The sequence below is a fragment of the Phyllobates terribilis genome, unplaced genomic scaffold (genome assembly GCF_046119375.1).
Source record: "Phyllobates terribilis strain yellow unplaced genomic scaffold, ASM4611937v1 Scaffold_1606__1_contigs__length_246918, whole genome shotgun sequence".
Taxonomy (NCBI): domain Eukaryota; kingdom Metazoa; phylum Chordata; class Amphibia; order Anura; family Dendrobatidae; genus Phyllobates; species Phyllobates terribilis.
This window is the reverse complement of record NW_027364366.1, coordinates 169494-189204: the sequence shown is the minus strand read 5'-3', so window position 1 is coordinate 189204 and position 19711 is coordinate 169494. Positions and strand designations below refer to the sequence as shown.

The 19711-nt window shown below is 44.9% G+C and overlaps 15 non-coding genes across 15 annotated transcripts; all 15 read right to left on the bottom strand.

The window, feature by feature from the left end:
* Positions 1 to 132: 132 nt before the first annotated feature.
* On the bottom strand, positions 133 to 323 carry LOC141244743 (U2 spliceosomal RNA). Its single transcript, XR_012308655.1, has one exon. It is a non-coding gene; the product is annotated as a U2 spliceosomal RNA (small nuclear RNA).
* Positions 324 to 1438: 1115 nt separating this feature from the next.
* On the bottom strand, positions 1439 to 1629 carry LOC141244742 (U2 spliceosomal RNA). Its single transcript, XR_012308654.1, has one exon. It is a non-coding gene; the product is annotated as a U2 spliceosomal RNA (small nuclear RNA).
* A 1115-nt stretch (positions 1630 to 2744) lies between these two features.
* Positions 2745 to 2935, bottom strand: LOC141244741 (U2 spliceosomal RNA). Its single transcript, XR_012308653.1, has one exon. It is a non-coding gene; the product is annotated as a U2 spliceosomal RNA (small nuclear RNA).
* Positions 2936 to 4050: 1115 nt separating this feature from the next.
* Positions 4051 to 4241, bottom strand: LOC141244740 (U2 spliceosomal RNA). Its single transcript, XR_012308652.1, has one exon. It is a non-coding gene; the product is annotated as a U2 spliceosomal RNA (small nuclear RNA).
* Positions 4242 to 5356: 1115 nt separating this feature from the next.
* On the bottom strand, positions 5357 to 5547 carry LOC141244739 (U2 spliceosomal RNA). Its single transcript, XR_012308651.1, has one exon. It is a non-coding gene; the product is annotated as a U2 spliceosomal RNA (small nuclear RNA).
* Positions 5548 to 6662: 1115 nt separating this feature from the next.
* Positions 6663 to 6853, bottom strand: LOC141244738 (U2 spliceosomal RNA). Its single transcript, XR_012308650.1, has one exon. It is a non-coding gene; the product is annotated as a U2 spliceosomal RNA (small nuclear RNA).
* A 1115-nt stretch (positions 6854 to 7968) lies between these two features.
* Positions 7969 to 8159, bottom strand: LOC141244737 (U2 spliceosomal RNA). The gene has a single exon (XR_012308649.1). It is a non-coding gene; the product is annotated as a U2 spliceosomal RNA (small nuclear RNA).
* Positions 8160 to 9274: 1115 nt separating this feature from the next.
* Positions 9275 to 9465, bottom strand: LOC141244736 (U2 spliceosomal RNA). Its single transcript, XR_012308648.1, has one exon. It is a non-coding gene; the product is annotated as a U2 spliceosomal RNA (small nuclear RNA).
* A 1114-nt stretch (positions 9466 to 10579) lies between these two features.
* On the bottom strand, positions 10580 to 10770 carry LOC141244735 (U2 spliceosomal RNA). The gene has a single exon (XR_012308647.1). It is a non-coding gene; the product is annotated as a U2 spliceosomal RNA (small nuclear RNA).
* Positions 10771 to 11885: 1115 nt separating this feature from the next.
* Positions 11886 to 12076, bottom strand: LOC141244734 (U2 spliceosomal RNA). Its single transcript, XR_012308646.1, has one exon. It is a non-coding gene; the product is annotated as a U2 spliceosomal RNA (small nuclear RNA).
* A 1115-nt stretch (positions 12077 to 13191) lies between these two features.
* On the bottom strand, positions 13192 to 13382 carry LOC141244732 (U2 spliceosomal RNA). Its single transcript, XR_012308644.1, has one exon. It is a non-coding gene; the product is annotated as a U2 spliceosomal RNA (small nuclear RNA).
* A 1115-nt stretch (positions 13383 to 14497) lies between these two features.
* Positions 14498 to 14688, bottom strand: LOC141244731 (U2 spliceosomal RNA). The gene has a single exon (XR_012308643.1). It is a non-coding gene; the product is annotated as a U2 spliceosomal RNA (small nuclear RNA).
* Positions 14689 to 15803: 1115 nt separating this feature from the next.
* LOC141244730 (U2 spliceosomal RNA) lies at positions 15804 to 15994 on the bottom strand. The gene has a single exon (XR_012308642.1). It is a non-coding gene; the product is annotated as a U2 spliceosomal RNA (small nuclear RNA).
* A 1115-nt stretch (positions 15995 to 17109) lies between these two features.
* On the bottom strand, positions 17110 to 17300 carry LOC141244729 (U2 spliceosomal RNA). The gene has a single exon (XR_012308641.1). It is a non-coding gene; the product is annotated as a U2 spliceosomal RNA (small nuclear RNA).
* Positions 17301 to 18415: 1115 nt separating this feature from the next.
* Positions 18416 to 18606, bottom strand: LOC141244728 (U2 spliceosomal RNA). The gene has a single exon (XR_012308640.1). It is a non-coding gene; the product is annotated as a U2 spliceosomal RNA (small nuclear RNA).
* Between the last annotated feature and the right edge of the window lie 1105 nt (positions 18607 to 19711).

Genomic DNA, 19711 nt, shown 5'->3' with positions numbered 1-19711 from the left:
CTTTGAACATGAAAAATCCAATGAGGAGAAGAAAAGCAAAGCCAAAGAGTCCATCCCAAAATCCGACAAACAAGCAAAATGAACAAAAAACATTGAATTCAATTCTTTCTGATTTTAGAAACTGCATTAAAGAAGGGGTGCACCGGTCCTGGAGATACTGCAATACCAGGTCAATGCGTGGAGTGGACAGAGCAAGCTCTTTTTCCATCTCCCTGTTCTAAAAATCCATTTAATATATGGTCCCCAGATAGGGGACGTATCAGATATTAAACTGATAAGAACAGATACTACACTTGATCTTAGCCAAAAGGCCGAGAAGCGATAACCAGAATTGGTTTCAAACTACGGAGCCACCCAAGGATCCTGAAAAGTCCATTTGTGGAGATGAGCTCCTGGACTCCCGTTAAGAAGACATGTTGTCAACCTCTAGATCCCTTACATGCCTGCACTTTTCGGCTTGCTGCTGCTGCAATCCACGCGTTTTAGATCTGCATAACTCCACCTCTTTAAACACAGCACCTTCACCCCCTGCTGTTCCCACCCGCCTCAACACCGTTGGAAGGGAGGAGAACCAATTAAGGCGGGGGGTGGGGTGGAACGAGCAGCTGTCTACCCTTAGCAGGAGGGCTCCTGATTACATACCTCTCCTGCTGCTGCTGCTGCTGGCTGTCCAGCAGCAGACTGAAGGTGGCTGCTGCTGTGCACAGGTATATAAAGGCTCAGAGCCTATTATGACACGCGCAGCCAGCGTTCCATTGCCACATTCCATCTACTGCAGGCAGGATACCTGGCTGGCTGAATGTCGCTGAGAAGCTCACAGAGACCGCCATAAGCAACAGTTTAACAGAATGCCACAGACTAATCAACCAAACTTTTTGGGTTGGGTTCTCTTTTATAGTCTGCAGGCATTAAATGAAAGAAGTCAGTGTTCCAGCAGAAGGAGACAACGTTTCAGAAAAGGCATTGTAGCAAACCAAAAAAGAAATTTTAAGCGCAGCAGAGTAACCAGCGCACATACCTGTTAGCTCAGGTGAGTTTAAAAGGCTGCTGTTGATAACAAGGGCATTTGCTAAATAGATGGTGTGTGTGCAACAATATACTGAAAGGTCAATTATATTGTGCAGCTTATCTCACCACCTGTAGTTATTTAGGTGAAAGCTCCAAAATGCTTGCCTAATATGTCTGTTTATCCAAAAGGAAGTAAAAAGGGAGAGCTAGAAAGATAGCATTGCATCACATTACATGGCAATGCAATGCACAGTTGCTGAAGATGAACCAAAATGAGCTTGTAATCTGGCTTCTGCAACTTTGAACATGAAAAATCCAATGAGGAGAAGAAAAGCAAAGCCAAAGAGTCCATCCCAAAATCCGACAAACAAGCAAAATGAACAAAAAACATTGAATTCAATTCTTTCTGATTTTAGAAACTGCATTAAAGAAGGGGTGCACCGGTCCTGGAGATACTGCAATACCAGGTCAATGCGTGGAGTGGACAGAGCAAGCTCTTTTTCCATCTCCCTGTTCTAAAAATCCATTTAATATATGGTCCCCAGATAGGGGACGTATCAGATATTAAACTGATAAGAACAGATACTACACTTGATCTTAGCCAAAAGGCCGAGAAGCGATAACCAGAATTGGTTTCAAACTACGGAGCCACCCAAGGATCCTGAAAAGTCCATTTGTGGAGATGAGCTCCTGGACTCCCGTTAAGAAGACATGTTGTCAACCTCTAGATCCCTTACATGCCTGCACTTTTCGGCTTGCTGCTGCTGCAATCCACGCGTTTTAGATCTGCATAACTCCACCTCTTTAAACACAGCACCTTCACCCCCTGCTGTTCCCACCCGCCTCAACACCGTTGGAAGGGAGGAGAACCAATTAAGGCGGGGGGTGGGGTGGAACGAGCAGCTGTCTACCCTTAGCAGGAGGGCTCCTGATTACATACCTCTCCTGCTGCTGCTGCTGCTGGCTGTCCAGCAGCAGACTGAAGGTGGCTGCTGCTGTGCACAGGTATATAAAGGCTCAGAGCCTATTATGACACGCGCAGCCAGCGTTCCATTGCCACATTCCATCTACTGCAGGCAGGATACCTGGCTGGCTGAATGTCGCTGAGAAGCTCACAGAGACCGCCATAAGCAACAGTTTAACAGAATGCCACAGACTAATCAACCAAACTTTTTGGGTTGGGTTCTCTTTTATAGTCTGCAGGCATTAAATGAAAGAAGTCAGTGTTCCAGCAGAAGGAGACAACGTTTCAGAAAAGGCATTGTAGCAAACCAAAAAAGAAATTTTAAGCGCAGCAGAGTAACCAGCGCACATACCTGTTAGCTCAGGTGAGTTTAAAAGGCTGCTGTTGATAACAAGGGCATTTGCTAAATAGATGGTGTGTGTGCAACAATATACTGAAAGGTCAATTATATTGTGCAGCTTATCTCACCACCTGTAGTTATTTAGGTGAAAGCTCCAAAATGCTTGCCTAATATGTCTGTTTATCCAAAAGGAAGTAAAAAGGGAGAGCTAGAAAGATAGCATTGCATCACATTACATGGCAATGCAATGCACAGTTGCTGAAGATGAACCAAAATGAGCTTGTAATCTGGCTTCTGCAACTTTGAACATGAAAAATCCAATGAGGAGAAGAAAAGCAAAGCCAAAGAGTCCATCCCAAAATCCGACAAACAAGCAAAATGAACAAAAAACATTGAATTCAATTCTTTCTGATTTTAGAAACTGCATTAAAGAAGGGGTGCACCGGTCCTGGAGATACTGCAATACCAGGTCAATGCGTGGAGTGGACAGAGCAAGCTCTTTTTCCATCTCCCTGTTCTAAAAATCCATTTAATATATGGTCCCCAGATAGGGGACGTATCAGATATTAAACTGATAAGAACAGATACTACACTTGATCTTAGCCAAAAGGCCGAGAAGCGATAACCAGAATTGGTTTCAAACTACGGAGCCACCCAAGGATCCTGAAAAGTCCATTTGTGGAGATGAGCTCCTGGACTCCCGTTAAGAAGACATGTTGTCAACCTCTAGATCCCTTACATGCCTGCACTTTTCGGCTTGCTGCTGCTGCAATCCACGCGTTTTAGATCTGCATAACTCCACCTCTTTAAACACAGCACCTTCACCCCCTGCTGTTCCCACCCGCCTCAACACCGTTGGAAGGGAGGAGAACCAATTAAGGCGGGGGGTGGGGTGGAACGAGCAGCTGTCTACCCTTAGCAGGAGGGCTCCTGATTACATACCTCTCCTGCTGCTGCTGCTGCTGGCTGTCCAGCAGCAGACTGAAGGTGGCTGCTGCTGTGCACAGGTATATAAAGGCTCAGAGCCTATTATGACACGCGCAGCCAGCGTTCCATTGCCACATTCCATCTACTGCAGGCAGGATACCTGGCTGGCTGAATGTCGCTGAGAAGCTCACAGAGACCGCCATAAGCAACAGTTTAACAGAATGCCACAGACTAATCAACCAAACTTTTTGGGTTGGGTTCTCTTTTATAGTCTGCAGGCATTAAATGAAAGAAGTCAGTGTTCCAGCAGAAGGAGACAACGTTTCAGAAAAGGCATTGTAGCAAACCAAAAAAGAAATTTTAAGCGCAGCAGAGTAACCAGCGCACATACCTGTTAGCTCAGGTGAGTTTAAAAGGCTGCTGTTGATAACAAGGGCATTTGCTAAATAGATGGTGTGTGTGCAACAATATACTGAAAGGTCAATTATATTGTGCAGCTTATCTCACCACCTGTAGTTATTTAGGTGAAAGCTCCAAAATGCTTGCCTAATATGTCTGTTTATCCAAAAGGAAGTAAAAAGGGAGAGCTAGAAAGATAGCATTGCATCACATTACATGGCAATGCAATGCACAGTTGCTGAAGATGAACCAAAATGAGCTTGTAATCTGGCTTCTGCAACTTTGAACATGAAAAATCCAATGAGGAGAAGAAAAGCAAAGCCAAAGAGTCCATCCCAAAATCCGACAAACAAGCAAAATGAACAAAAAACATTGAATTCAATTCTTTCTGATTTTAGAAACTGCATTAAAGAAGGGGTGCACCGGTCCTGGAGATACTGCAATACCAGGTCAATGCGTGGAGTGGACAGAGCAAGCTCTTTTTCCATCTCCCTGTTCTAAAAATCCATTTAATATATGGTCCCCAGATAGGGGACGTATCAGATATTAAACTGATAAGAACAGATACTACACTTGATCTTAGCCAAAAGGCCGAGAAGCGATAACCAGAATTGGTTTCAAACTACGGAGCCACCCAAGGATCCTGAAAAGTCCATTTGTGGAGATGAGCTCCTGGACTCCCGTTAAGAAGACATGTTGTCAACCTCTAGATCCCTTACATGCCTGCACTTTTCGGCTTGCTGCTGCTGCAATCCACGCGTTTTAGATCTGCATAACTCCACCTCTTTAAACACAGCACCTTCACCCCCTGCTGTTCCCACCCGCCTCAACACCGTTGGAAGGGAGGAGAACCAATTAAGGCGGGGGGTGGGGTGGAACGAGCAGCTGTCTACCCTTAGCAGGAGGGCTCCTGATTACATACCTCTCCTGCTGCTGCTGCTGCTGGCTGTCCAGCAGCAGACTGAAGGTGGCTGCTGCTGTGCACAGGTATATAAAGGCTCAGAGCCTATTATGACACGCGCAGCCAGCGTTCCATTGCCACATTCCATCTACTGCAGGCAGGATACCTGGCTGGCTGAATGTCGCTGAGAAGCTCACAGAGACCGCCATAAGCAACAGTTTAACAGAATGCCACAGACTAATCAACCAAACTTTTTGGGTTGGGTTCTCTTTTATAGTCTGCAGGCATTAAATGAAAGAAGTCAGTGTTCCAGCAGAAGGAGACAACGTTTCAGAAAAGGCATTGTAGCAAACCAAAAAAGAAATTTTAAGCGCAGCAGAGTAACCAGCGCACATACCTGTTAGCTCAGGTGAGTTTAAAAGGCTGCTGTTGATAACAAGGGCATTTGCTAAATAGATGGTGTGTGTGCAACAATATACTGAAAGGTCAATTATATTGTGCAGCTTATCTCACCACCTGTAGTTATTTAGGTGAAAGCTCCAAAATGCTTGCCTAATATGTCTGTTTATCCAAAAGGAAGTAAAAAGGGAGAGCTAGAAAGATAGCATTGCATCACATTACATGGCAATGCAATGCACAGTTGCTGAAGATGAACCAAAATGAGCTTGTAATCTGGCTTCTGCAACTTTGAACATGAAAAATCCAATGAGGAGAAGAAAAGCAAAGCCAAAGAGTCCATCCCAAAATCCGACAAACAAGCAAAATGAACAAAAAACATTGAATTCAATTCTTTCTGATTTTAGAAACTGCATTAAAGAAGGGGTGCACCGGTCCTGGAGATACTGCAATACCAGGTCAATGCGTGGAGTGGACAGAGCAAGCTCTTTTTCCATCTCCCTGTTCTAAAAATCCATTTAATATATGGTCCCCAGATAGGGGACGTATCAGATATTAAACTGATAAGAACAGATACTACACTTGATCTTAGCCAAAAGGCCGAGAAGCGATAACCAGAATTGGTTTCAAACTACGGAGCCACCCAAGGATCCTGAAAAGTCCATTTGTGGAGATGAGCTCCTGGACTCCCGTTAAGAAGACATGTTGTCAACCTCTAGATCCCTTACATGCCTGCACTTTTCGGCTTGCTGCTGCTGCAATCCACGCGTTTTAGATCTGCATAACTCCACCTCTTTAAACACAGCACCTTCACCCCCTGCTGTTCCCACCCGCCTCAACACCGTTGGAAGGGAGGAGAACCAATTAAGGCGGGGGGTGGGGTGGAACGAGCAGCTGTCTACCCTTAGCAGGAGGGCTCCTGATTACATACCTCTCCTGCTGCTGCTGCTGCTGGCTGTCCAGCAGCAGACTGAAGGTGGCTGCTGCTGTGCACAGGTATATAAAGGCTCAGAGCCTATTATGACACGCGCAGCCAGCGTTCCATTGCCACATTCCATCTACTGCAGGCAGGATACCTGGCTGGCTGAATGTCGCTGAGAAGCTCACAGAGACCGCCATAAGCAACAGTTTAACAGAATGCCACAGACTAATCAACCAAACTTTTTGGGTTGGGTTCTCTTTTATAGTCTGCAGGCATTAAATGAAAGAAGTCAGTGTTCCAGCAGAAGGAGACAACGTTTCAGAAAAGGCATTGTAGCAAACCAAAAAAGAAATTTTAAGCGCAGCAGAGTAACCAGCGCACATACCTGTTAGCTCAGGTGAGTTTAAAAGGCTGCTGTTGATAACAAGGGCATTTGCTAAATAGATGGTGTGTGTGCAACAATATACTGAAAGGTCAATTATATTGTGCAGCTTATCTCACCACCTGTAGTTATTTAGGTGAAAGCTCCAAAATGCTTGCCTAATATGTCTGTTTATCCAAAAGGAAGTAAAAAGGGAGAGCTAGAAAGATAGCATTGCATCACATTACATGGCAATGCAATGCACAGTTGCTGAAGATGAACCAAAATGAGCTTGTAATCTGGCTTCTGCAACTTTGAACATGAAAAATCCAATGAGGAGAAGAAAAGCAAAGCCAAAGAGTCCATCCCAAAATCCGACAAACAAGCAAAATGAACAAAAAACATTGAATTCAATTCTTTCTGATTTTAGAAACTGCATTAAAGAAGGGGTGCACCGGTCCTGGAGATACTGCAATACCAGGTCAATGCGTGGAGTGGACAGAGCAAGCTCTTTTTCCATCTCCCTGTTCTAAAAATCCATTTAATATATGGTCCCCAGATAGGGGACGTATCAGATATTAAACTGATAAGAACAGATACTACACTTGATCTTAGCCAAAAGGCCGAGAAGCGATAACCAGAATTGGTTTCAAACTACGGAGCCACCCAAGGATCCTGAAAAGTCCATTTGTGGAGATGAGCTCCTGGACTCCCGTTAAGAAGACATGTTGTCAACCTCTAGATCCCTTACATGCCTGCACTTTTCGGCTTGCTGCTGCTGCAATCCACGCGTTTTAGATCTGCATAACTCCACCTCTTTAAACACAGCACCTTCACCCCCTGCTGTTCCCACCCGCCTCAACACCGTTGGAAGGGAGGAGAACCAATTAAGGCGGGGGGTGGGGTGGAACGAGCAGCTGTCTACCCTTAGCAGGAGGGCTCCTGATTACATACCTCTCCTGCTGCTGCTGCTGCTGGCTGTCCAGCAGCAGACTGAAGGTGGCTGCTGCTGTGCACAGGTATATAAAGGCTCAGAGCCTATTATGACACGCGCAGCCAGCGTTCCATTGCCACATTCCATCTACTGCAGGCAGGATACCTGGCTGGCTGAATGTCGCTGAGAAGCTCACAGAGACCGCCATAAGCAACAGTTTAACAGAATGCCACAGACTAATCAACCAAACTTTTTGGGTTGGGTTCTCTTTTATAGTCTGCAGGCATTAAATGAAAGAAGTCAGTGTTCCAGCAGAAGGAGACAACGTTTCAGAAAAGGCATTGTAGCAAACCAAAAAAGAAATTTTAAGCGCAGCAGAGTAACCAGCGCACATACCTGTTAGCTCAGGTGAGTTTAAAAGGCTGCTGTTGATAACAAGGGCATTTGCTAAATAGATGGTGTGTGTGCAACAATATACTGAAAGGTCAATTATATTGTGCAGCTTATCTCACCACCTGTAGTTATTTAGGTGAAAGCTCCAAAATGCTTGCCTAATATGTCTGTTTATCCAAAAGGAAGTAAAAAGGGAGAGCTAGAAAGATAGCATTGCATCACATTACATGGCAATGCAATGCACAGTTGCTGAAGATGAACCAAAATGAGCTTGTAATCTGGCTTCTGCAACTTTGAACATGAAAAATCCAATGAGGAGAAGAAAAGCAAAGCCAAAGAGTCCATCCCAAAATCCGACAAACAAGCAAAATGAACAAAAAACATTGAATTCAATTCTTTCTGATTTTAGAAACTGCATTAAAGAAGGGGTGCACCGGTCCTGGAGATACTGCAATACCAGGTCAATGCGTGGAGTGGACAGAGCAAGCTCTTTTTCCATCTCCCTGTTCTAAAAATCCATTTAATATATGGTCCCCAGATAGGGGACGTATCAGATATTAAACTGATAAGAACAGATACTACACTTGATCTTAGCCAAAAGGCCGAGAAGCGATAACCAGAATTGGTTTCAAACTACGGAGCCACCCAAGGATCCTGAAAAGTCCATTTGTGGAGATGAGCTCCTGGACTCCCGTTAAGAAGACATGTTGTCAACCTCTAGATCCCTTACATGCCTGCACTTTTCGGCTTGCTGCTGCTGCAATCCACGCGTTTTAGATCTGCATAACTCCACCTCTTTAAACACAGCACCTTCACCCCCTGCTGTTCCCACCCGCCTCAACACCGTTGGAAGGGAGGAGAACCAATTAAGGCGGGGGGTGGGGTGGAACGAGCAGCTGTCTACCCTTAGCAGGAGGGCTCCTGATTACATACCTCTCCTGCTGCTGCTGCTGCTGGCTGTCCAGCAGCAGACTGAAGGTGGCTGCTGCTGTGCACAGGTATATAAAGGCTCAGAGCCTATTATGACACGCGCAGCCAGCGTTCCATTGCCACATTCCATCTACTGCAGGCAGGATACCTGGCTGGCTGAATGTCGCTGAGAAGCTCACAGAGACCGCCATAAGCAACAGTTTAACAGAATGCCACAGACTAATCAACCAAACTTTTTGGGTTGGGTTCTCTTTTATAGTCTGCAGGCATTAAATGAAAGAAGTCAGTGTTCCAGCAGAAGGAGACAACGTTTCAGAAAAGGCATTGTAGCAAACCAAAAAAGAAATTTTAAGCGCAGCAGAGTAACCAGCGCACATACCTGTTAGCTCAGGTGAGTTTAAAAGGCTGCTGTTGATAACAAGGGCATTTGCTAAATAGATGGTGTGTGTGCAACAATATACTGAAAGGTCAATTATATTGTGCAGCTTATCTCACCACCTGTAGTTATTTAGGTGAAAGCTCCAAAATGCTTGCCTAATATGTCTGTTTATCCAAAAGGAAGTAAAAAGGGAGAGCTAGAAAGATAGCATTGCATCACATTACATGGCAATGCAATGCACAGTTGCTGAAGATGAACCAAAATGAGCTTGTAATCTGGCTTCTGCAACTTTGAACATGAAAAATCCAATGAGGAGAAGAAAAGCAAAGCCAAAGAGTCCATCCCAAAATCCGACAAACAAGCAAAATGAACAAAAAACATTGAATTCAATTCTTTCTGATTTTAGAAACTGCATTAAAGAAGGGGTGCACCGGTCCTGGAGATACTGCAATACCAGGTCAATGCGTGGAGTGGACAGAGCAAGCTCTTTTTCCATCTCCCTGTTCTAAAAATCCATTTAATATATGGTCCCCAGATAGGGGACGTATCAGATATTAAACTGATAAGAACAGATACTACACTTGATCTTAGCCAAAAGGCCGAGAAGCGATAACCAGAATTGGTTTCAAACTACGGAGCCACCCAAGGATCCTGAAAAGTCCATTTGTGGAGATGAGCTCCTGGACTCCCGTTAAGAAGACATGTTGTCAACCTCTAGATCCCTTACATGCCTGCACTTTTCGGCTTGCTGCTGCTGCAATCCACGCGTTTTAGATCTGCATAACTCCACCTCTTTAAACACAGCACCTTCACCCCCTGCTGTTCCCACCCGCCTCAACACCGTTGGAAGGGAGGAGAACCAATTAAGGCGGGGGGTGGGGTGGAACGAGCAGCTGTCTACCCTTAGCAGGAGGGCTCCTGATTACATACCTCTCCTGCTGCTGCTGCTGCTGGCTGTCCAGCAGCAGACTGAAGGTGGCTGCTGCTGTGCACAGGTATATAAAGGCTCAGAGCCTATTATGACACGCGCAGCCAGCGTTCCATTGCCACATTCCATCTACTGCAGGCAGGATACCTGGCTGGCTGAATGTCGCTGAGAAGCTCACAGAGACCGCCATAAGCAACAGTTTAACAGAATGCCACAGACTAATCAACCAAACTTTTTGGGTTGGGTTCTCTTTTATAGTCTGCAGGCATTAAATGAAAGAAGTCAGTGTTCCAGCAGAAGGAGACAACGTTTCAGAAAAGGCATTGTAGCAAACCAAAAAAGAAATTTTAAGCGCAGCAGAGTAACCAGCGCACATACCTGTTAGCTCAGGTGAGTTTAAAAGGCTGCTGTTGATAACAAGGGCATTTGCTAAATAGATGGTGTGTGTGCAACAATATACTGAAAGGTCAATTATATTGTGCAGCTTATCTCACCACCTGTAGTTATTTAGGTGAAAGCTCCAAAATGCTTGCCTAATATGTCTGTTTATCCAAAAGGAAGTAAAAAGGGAGAGCTAGAAAGATAGCATTGCATCACATTACATGGCAATGCAAGCACAGTTGCTGAAGATGAACCAAAATGAGCTTGTAATCTGGCTTCTGCAACTTTGAACATGAAAAATCCAATGAGGAGAAGAAAAGCAAAGCCAAAGAGTCCATCCCAAAATCCGACAAACAAGCAAAATGAACAAAAAACATTGAATTCAATTCTTTCTGATTTTAGAAACTGCATTAAAGAAGGGGTGCACCGGTCCTGGAGATACTGCAATACCAGGTCAATGCGTGGAGTGGACAGAGCAAGCTCTTTTTCCATCTCCCTGTTCTAAAAATCCATTTAATATATGGTCCCCAGATAGGGGACGTATCAGATATTAAACTGATAAGAACAGATACTACACTTGATCTTAGCCAAAAGGCCGAGAAGCGATAACCAGAATTGGTTTCAAACTACGGAGCCACCCAAGGATCCTGAAAAGTCCATTTGTGGAGATGAGCTCCTGGACTCCCGTTAAGAAGACATGTTGTCAACCTCTAGATCCCTTACATGCCTGCACTTTTCGGCTTGCTGCTGCTGCAATCCACGCGTTTTAGATCTGCATAACTCCACCTCTTTAAACACAGCACCTTCACCCCCTGCTGTTCCCACCCGCCTCAACACCGTTGGAAGGGAGGAGAACCAATTAAGGCGGGGGGTGGGGTGGAACGAGCAGCTGTCTACCCTTAGCAGGAGGGCTCCTGATTACATACCTCTCCTGCTGCTGCTGCTGCTGGCTGTCCAGCAGCAGACTGAAGGTGGCTGCTGCTGTGCACAGGTATATAAAGGCTCAGAGCCTATTATGACACGCGCAGCCAGCGTTCCATTGCCACATTCCATCTACTGCAGGCAGGATACCTGGCTGGCTGAATGTCGCTGAGAAGCTCACAGAGACCGCCATAAGCAACAGTTTAACAGAATGCCACAGACTAATCAACCAAACTTTTTGGGTTGGGTTCTCTTTTATAGTCTGCAGGCATTAAATGAAAGAAGTCAGTGTTCCAGCAGAAGGAGACAACGTTTCAGAAAAGGCATTGTAGCAAACCAAAAAAGAAATTTTAAGCGCAGCAGAGTAACCAGCGCACATACCTGTTAGCTCAGGTGAGTTTAAAAGGCTGCTGTTGATAACAAGGGCATTTGCTAAATAGATGGTGTGTGTGCAACAATATACTGAAAGGTCAATTATATTGTGCAGCTTATCTCACCACCTGTAGTTATTTAGGTGAAAGCTCCAAAATGCTTGCCTAATATGTCTGTTTATCCAAAAGGAAGTAAAAAGGGAGAGCTAGAAAGATAGCATTGCATCACATTACATGGCAATGCAATGCACAGTTGCTGAAGATGAACCAAAATGAGCTTGTAATCTGGCTTCTGCAACTTTGAACATGAAAAATCCAATGAGGAGAAGAAAAGCAAAGCCAAAGAGTCCATCCCAAAATCCGACAAACAAGCAAAATGAACAAAAAACATTGAATTCAATTCTTTCTGATTTTAGAAACTGCATTAAAGAAGGGGTGCACCGGTCCTGGAGATACTGCAATACCAGGTCAATGCGTGGAGTGGACAGAGCAAGCTCTTTTTCCATCTCCCTGTTCTAAAAATCCATTTAATATATGGTCCCCAGATAGGGGACGTATCAGATATTAAACTGATAAGAACAGATACTACACTTGATCTTAGCCAAAAGGCCGAGAAGCGATAACCAGAATTGGTTTCAAACTACGGAGCCACCCAAGGATCCTGAAAAGTCCATTTGTGGAGATGAGCTCCTGGACTCCCGTTAAGAAGACATGTTGTCAACCTCTAGATCCCTTACATGCCTGCACTTTTCGGCTTGCTGCTGCTGCAATCCACGCGTTTTAGATCTGCATAACTCCACCTCTTTAAACACAGCACCTTCACCCCCTGCTGTTCCCACCCGCCTCAACACCGTTGGAAGGGAGGAGAACCAATTAAGGCGGGGGGTGGGGTGGAACGAGCAGCTGTCTACCCTTAGCAGGAGGGCTCCTGATTACATACCTCTCCTGCTGCTGCTGCTGCTGGCTGTCCAGCAGCAGACTGAAGGTGGCTGCTGCTGTGCACAGGTATATAAAGGCTCAGAGCCTATTATGACACGCGCAGCCAGCGTTCCATTGCCACATTCCATCTACTGCAGGCAGGATACCTGGCTGGCTGAATGTCGCTGAGAAGCTCACAGAGACCGCCATAAGCAACAGTTTAACAGAATGCCACAGACTAATCAACCAAACTTTTTGGGTTGGGTTCTCTTTTATAGTCTGCAGGCATTAAATGAAAGAAGTCAGTGTTCCAGCAGAAGGAGACAACGTTTCAGAAAAGGCATTGTAGCAAACCAAAAAAGAAATTTTAAGCGCAGCAGAGTAACCAGCGCACATACCTGTTAGCTCAGGTGAGTTTAAAAGGCTGCTGTTGATAACAAGGGCATTTGCTAAATAGATGGTGTGTGTGCAACAATATACTGAAAGGTCAATTATATTGTGCAGCTTATCTCACCACCTGTAGTTATTTAGGTGAAAGCTCCAAAATGCTTGCCTAATATGTCTGTTTATCCAAAAGGAAGTAAAAAGGGAGAGCTAGAAAGATAGCATTGCATCACATTACATGGCAATGCAATGCACAGTTGCTGAAGATGAACCAAAATGAGCTTGTAATCTGGCTTCTGCAACTTTGAACATGAAAAATCCAATGAGGAGAAGAAAAGCAAAGCCAAAGAGTCCATCCCAAAATCCGACAAACAAGCAAAATGAACAAAAAACATTGAATTCAATTCTTTCTGATTTTAGAAACTGCATTAAAGAAGGGGTGCACCGGTCCTGGAGATACTGCAATACCAGGTCAATGCGTGGAGTGGACAGAGCAAGCTCTTTTTCCATCTCCCTGTTCTAAAAATCCATTTAATATATGGTCCCCAGATAGGGGACGTATCAGATATTAAACTGATAAGAACAGATACTACACTTGATCTTAGCCAAAAGGCCGAGAAGCGATAACCAGAATTGGTTTCAAACTACGGAGCCACCCAAGGATCCTGAAAAGTCCATTTGTGGAGATGAGCTCCTGGACTCCCGTTAAGAAGACATGTTGTCAACCTCTAGATCCCTTACATGCCTGCACTTTTCGGCTTGCTGCTGCTGCAATCCACGCGTTTTAGATCTGCATAACTCCACCTCTTTAAACACAGCACCTTCACCCCCTGCTGTTCCCACCCGCCTCAACACCGTTGGAAGGGAGGAGAACCAATTAAGGCGGGGGGTGGGGTGGAACGAGCAGCTGTCTACCCTTAGCAGGAGGGCTCCTGATTACATACCTCTCCTGCTGCTGCTGCTGCTGGCTGTCCAGCAGCAGACTGAAGGTGGCTGCTGCTGTGCACAGGTATATAAAGGCTCAGAGCCTATTATGACACGCGCAGCCAGCGTTCCATTGCCACATTCCATCTACTGCAGGCAGGATACCTGGCTGGCTGAATGTCGCTGAGAAGCTCACAGAGACCGCCATAAGCAACAGTTTAACAGAATGCCACAGACTAATCAACCAAACTTTTTGGGTTGGGTTCTCTTTTATAGTCTGCAGGCATTAAATGAAAGAAGTCAGTGTTCCAGCAGAAGGAGACAACGTTTCAGAAAAGGCATTGTAGCAAACCAAAAAAGAAATTTTAAGCGCAGCAGAGTAACCAGCGCACATACCTGTTAGCTCAGGTGAGTTTAAAAGGCTGCTGTTGATAACAAGGGCATTTGCTAAATAGATGGTGTGTGTGCAACAATATACTGAAAGGTCAATTATATTGTGCAGCTTATCTCACCACCTGTAGTTATTTAGGTGAAAGCTCCAAAATGCTTGCCTAATATGTCTGTTTATCCAAAAGGAAGTAAAAAGGGAGAGCTAGAAAGATAGCATTGCATCACATTACATGGCAATGCAATGCACAGTTGCTGAAGATGAACCAAAATGAGCTTGTAATCTGGCTTCTGCAACTTTGAACATGAAAAATCCAATGAGGAGAAGAAAAGCAAAGCCAAAGAGTCCATCCCAAAATCCGACAAACAAGCAAAATGAACAAAAAACATTGAATTCAATTCTTTCTGATTTTAGAAACTGCATTAAAGAAGGGGTGCACCGGTCCTGGAGATACTGCAATACCAGGTCAATGCGTGGAGTGGACAGAGCAAGCTCTTTTTCCATCTCCCTGTTCTAAAAATCCATTTAATATATGGTCCCCAGATAGGGGACGTATCAGATATTAAACTGATAAGAACAGATACTACACTTGATCTTAGCCAAAAGGCCGAGAAGCGATAACCAGAATTGGTTTCAAACTACGGAGCCACCCAAGGATCCTGAAAAGTCCATTTGTGGAGATGAGCTCCTGGACTCCCGTTAAGAAGACATGTTGTCAACCTCTAGATCCCTTACATGCCTGCACTTTTCGGCTTGCTGCTGCTGCAATCCACGCGTTTTAGATCTGCATAACTCCACCTCTTTAAACACAGCACCTTCACCCCCTGCTGTTCCCACCCGCCTCAACACCGTTGGAAGGGAGGAGAACCAATTAAGGCGGGGGGTGGGGTGGAACGAGCAGCTGTCTACCCTTAGCAGGAGGGCTCCTGATTACATACCTCTCCTGCTGCTGCTGCTGCTGGCTGTCCAGCAGCAGACTGAAGGTGGCTGCTGCTGTGCACAGGTATATAAAGGCTCAGAGCCTATTATGACACGCGCAGCCAGCGTTCCATTGCCACATTCCATCTACTGCAGGCAGGATACCTGGCTGGCTGAATGTCGCTGAGAAGCTCACAGAGACCGCCATAAGCAACAGTTTAACAGAATGCCACAGACTAATCAACCAAACTTTTTGGGTTGGGTTCTCTTTTATAGTCTGCAGGCATTAAATGAAAGAAGTCAGTGTTCCAGCAGAAGGAGACAACGTTTCAGAAAAGGCATTGTAGCAAACCAAAAAAGAAATTTTAAGCGCAGCAGAGTAACCAGCGCACATACCTGTTAGCTCAGGTGAGTTTAAAAGGCTGCTGTTGATAACAAGGGCATTTGCTAAATAGATGGTGTGTGTGCAACAATATACTGAAAGGTCAATTATATTGTGCAGCTTATCTCACCACCTGTAGTTATTTAGGTGAAAGCTCCAAAATGCTTGCCTAATATGTCTGTTTATCCAAAAGGAAGTAAAAAGGGAGAGCTAGAAAGATAGCATTGCATCACATTACATGGCAATGCAATGCACAGTTGCTGAAGATGAACCAAAATGAGCTTGTAATCTGGCTTCTGCAACTTTGAACATGAAAAATCCAATGAGGAGAAGAAAAGCAAAGCCAAAGAGTCCATCCCAAAATCCGACAAACAAGCAAAATGAACAAAAAACATTGAATTCAATTCTTTCTGATTTTAGAAACTGCATTAAAGAAGGGGTGCACCGGTCCTGGAGATACTGCAATACCAGGTCAATGCGTGGAGTGGACAGAGCAAGCTCTTTTTCCATCTCCCTGTTCTAAAAATCCATTTAATATATGGTCCCCAGATAGGGGACGTATCAGATATTAAACTGATAAGAACAGATACTACACTTGATCTTAGCCAAAAGGCCGAGAAGCGATAACCAGAATTGGTTTCAAACTACGGAGCCACCCAAGGATCCTGAAAAGTCCATTTGTGGAGATGAGCTCCTGGACTCCCGTTAAGAAGACATGTTGTCAACCTCTAGATCCCTTACATGCCTGCACTTTTCGGCTTGCTGCTGCTGCAATCCACGCGTTTTAGATCTGCATAACTCCACCTCTTTAAACACAGCACCTTCACCCCCTGCTGTTCCCACCCGCCTCAACACCGTTGGAAGGGAGGAGAACCAATTAAGGCGGGGGGTGGGGTGGAACGAGCAGCTGTCTACCCTTAGCAGGAGGGCTCCTGATTACATACCTCTCCTGCTGCTGCTGCTGCTGGCTGTCCAGCAGCAGACTGAAGGTGGCTGCTGCTGTGCACAGGTATATAAAGGCTCAGAGCCTATTATGACACGCGCAGCCAGCGTTCCATTGCCACATTCCATCTACTGCAGGCAGGATACCTGGCTGGCTGAATGTCGCTGAGAAGCTCACAGAGACCGCCATAAGCAACAGTTTAACAGAATGCCACAGACTAATCAACCAAACTTTTTGGGTTGGGTTCTCTTTTATAGTCTGCAGGCATTAAATGAAAGAAGTCAGTGTTCCAGCAGAAGGAGACAACGTTTCAGAAAAGGCATTGTAGCAAACCAAAAAAGAAATTTTAAGCGCAGCAGAGTAACCAGCGCACATACCTGTTAGCTCAGGTGAGTTTAAAAGGCTGCTGTTGATAACAAGGGCATTTGCTAAATAGATGGTGTGTGTGCAACAATATACTGAAAGGTCAATTATATTGTGCAGCTTATCTCACCACCTGTAGTTATTTAGGTGAAAGCTCCAAAATGCTTGCCTAATATGTCTGTTTATCCAAAAGGAAGTAAAAAGGGAGAGCTAGAAAGATAGCATTGCATCACATTACATGGCAATGCAATGCACAGTTGCTGAAGATGAACCAAAATGAGCTTGTAATCTGGCTTCTGCAACTTTGAACATGAAAAATCCAATGAGGAGAAGAAAAGCAAAGCCAAAGAGTCCATCCCAAAATCCGACAAACAAGCAAAATGAACAAAAAACATTGAATTCAATTCTTTCTGATTTTAGAAACTGCATTAAAGAAGGGGTGCACCGGTCCTGGAGATACTGCAATACCAGGTCAATGCGTGGAGTGGACAGAGCAAGCTCTTTTTCCATCTCCCTGTTCTAAAAATCCATTTAATATATGGTCCCCAGATAGGGGACGTATCAGATATTAAACTGATAAGAACAGATACTACACTTGATCTTAGCCAAAAGGCCGAGAAGCGATAACCAGAATTGGTTTCAAACTACGGAGCCACCCAAGGATCCTGAAAAGTCCATTTGTGGAGATGAGCTCCTGGACTCCCGTTAAGAAGACATGTTGTCAACCTCTAGATCCCTTACATGCCTGCACTTTTCGGCTTGCTGCTGCTGCAATCCACGCGTTTTAGATCTGCATAACTCCACCTCTTTAAACACAGCACCTTCACCCCCTGCTGTTCCCACCCGCCTCAACACCGTTGGAAGGGAGGAGAACCAATTAAGGCGGGGGGTGGGGTGGAACGAGCAGCTGTCTACCCTTAGCAGGAGGGCTCCTGATTACATACCTCTCCTGCTGCTGCTGCTGCTGGCTGTCCAGCAGCAGACTGAAGGTGGCTGCTGCTGTGCACAGGTATATAAAGGCTCAGAGCCTATTATGACACGCGCAGCCAGCGTTCCATTGCCACATTCCATCTACTGCAGGCAGGATACCTGGCTGGCTGAATGTCGCTGAGAAGCTCACAGAGACCGCCATAAGCAACAGTTTAACAGAATGCCACAGACTAATCAACCAAACTTTTTGGGTTGGGTTCTCTTTTATAGTCTGCAGGCATTAAATGAAAGAAGTCAGTGTTCCAGCAGAAGGAGACAACGTTTCAGAAAAGGCATTGTAGCAAACCAAAAAAGAAATTTTAAGCGCAGCAGAGTAACCAGCGCACATACCTGTTAGCTCAGGTGAGTTTAAAAGGCTGCTGTTGATAACAAGGGCATTTGCTAAATAGATGGTGTGTGTGCAACAATATACTGAAAGGTCAATTATATTGTGCAGCTTATCTCACCACCTGTAGTTATTTAGGTGAAAGCTCCAAAATGCTTGCCTAATATGTCTGTTTATCCAAAAGGAAGTAAAAAGGGAGAGCTAGAAAGATAGCATTGCATCACATTACATGGCAATGCAATGCACAGTTGCTGAAGATGAACCAAAATGAGCTTGTAATCTGGCTTCTGCAACTTTGAACATGAAAAATCCAATGAGGAGAAGAAAAGCAAAGCCAAAGAGTCCATCCCAAAATCCGACAAACAAGCAAAATGAACAAAAAACATTGAATTCAATTCTTTCTGATTTTAGAAACTGCATTAAAGAAGGGGTGCACCGGTCCTGGAGATACTGCAATACCAGGTCAATGCGTGGAGTGGACAGAGCAAGCTCTTTTTCCATCTCCCTGTTCTAAAAATCCATTTAATATATGGTCCCCAGATAGGGGACGTATCAGATATTAAACTGATAAGAACAGATACTACACTTGATCTTAGCCAAAAGGCCGAGAAGCGATAACCAGAATTGGTTTCAAACTACGGAGCCACCCAAGGATCCTGAAAAGTCCATTTGTGGAGATGAGCTCCTGGACTCCCGTTAAGAAGACATGTTGTCAACCTCTAGATCCCTTACATGCCTGCACTTTTCGGCTTGCTGCTGCTGCAATCCACGCGTTTTAGATCTGCATAACTCCACCTCTTTAAACACAGCACCTTCACCCCCTGCTGTTCCCACCCGCCTCAACACCGTTGGAAGGGAGGAGAACCAATTAAGGCGGGGGGTGGGGTGGAACGAGCAGCTGTCTACCCTTAGCAGGAGGGCTCCTGATTACATACCTCTCCTGCTGCTGCTGCTGCTGGCTGTCCAGCAGCAGACTGAAGGTGGCTGCTGCTGTGCACAGGTATATAAAGGCTCAGAGCCTATTATGACACGCGCAGCCAGCGTTCCATTGCCACATTCCATCTACTGCAGGCAGGATACCTGGCTGGCTGAATGTCGCTGAGAAGCTCACAGAGACCGCCATAAGCAACAGTTTAACAGAATGCCACAGACTAATCAACCAAACTTTTTGGGTTGGGTTCTCTTTTATAGTCTGCAGGCATTAAATGAAAGAAGTCAGTGTTCCAGCAGAAGGAGACAACGTTTCAGAAAAGGCATTGTAGCAAACCAAAAAAGAAATTTTAAGCGCAGCAGAGTAACCAGCGCACATACCTGTTAGCTCAGGTGAGTTTAAAAGGCTGCTGTTGATAACAAGGGCATTTGCTAAATAGATGGTGTGTGTGCAACAATATACTGAAAGGTCAATTATATTGTGCAGCTTATCTCACCACCTGTAGTTATTTAGGTGAAAGCTCCAAAATGCTTGCCTAATATGTCTGTTTATCCAAAAGGAAGTAAAAAGGGAGAGCTAGAAAGATAGCATTGCATCACATTACATGGCAATGCAATGCACAGTTGCTGAAGATGAACCAAAATGAGCTTGTAATCTGGCTTCTGCAACTTTGAACATGAAAAATCCAATGAGGAGAAGAAAAGCAAAGCCAAAGAGTCCATCCCAAAATCCGACAAACAAGCAAAATGAACAAAAAACATTGAATTCAATTCTTTCTGATTTTAGAAAC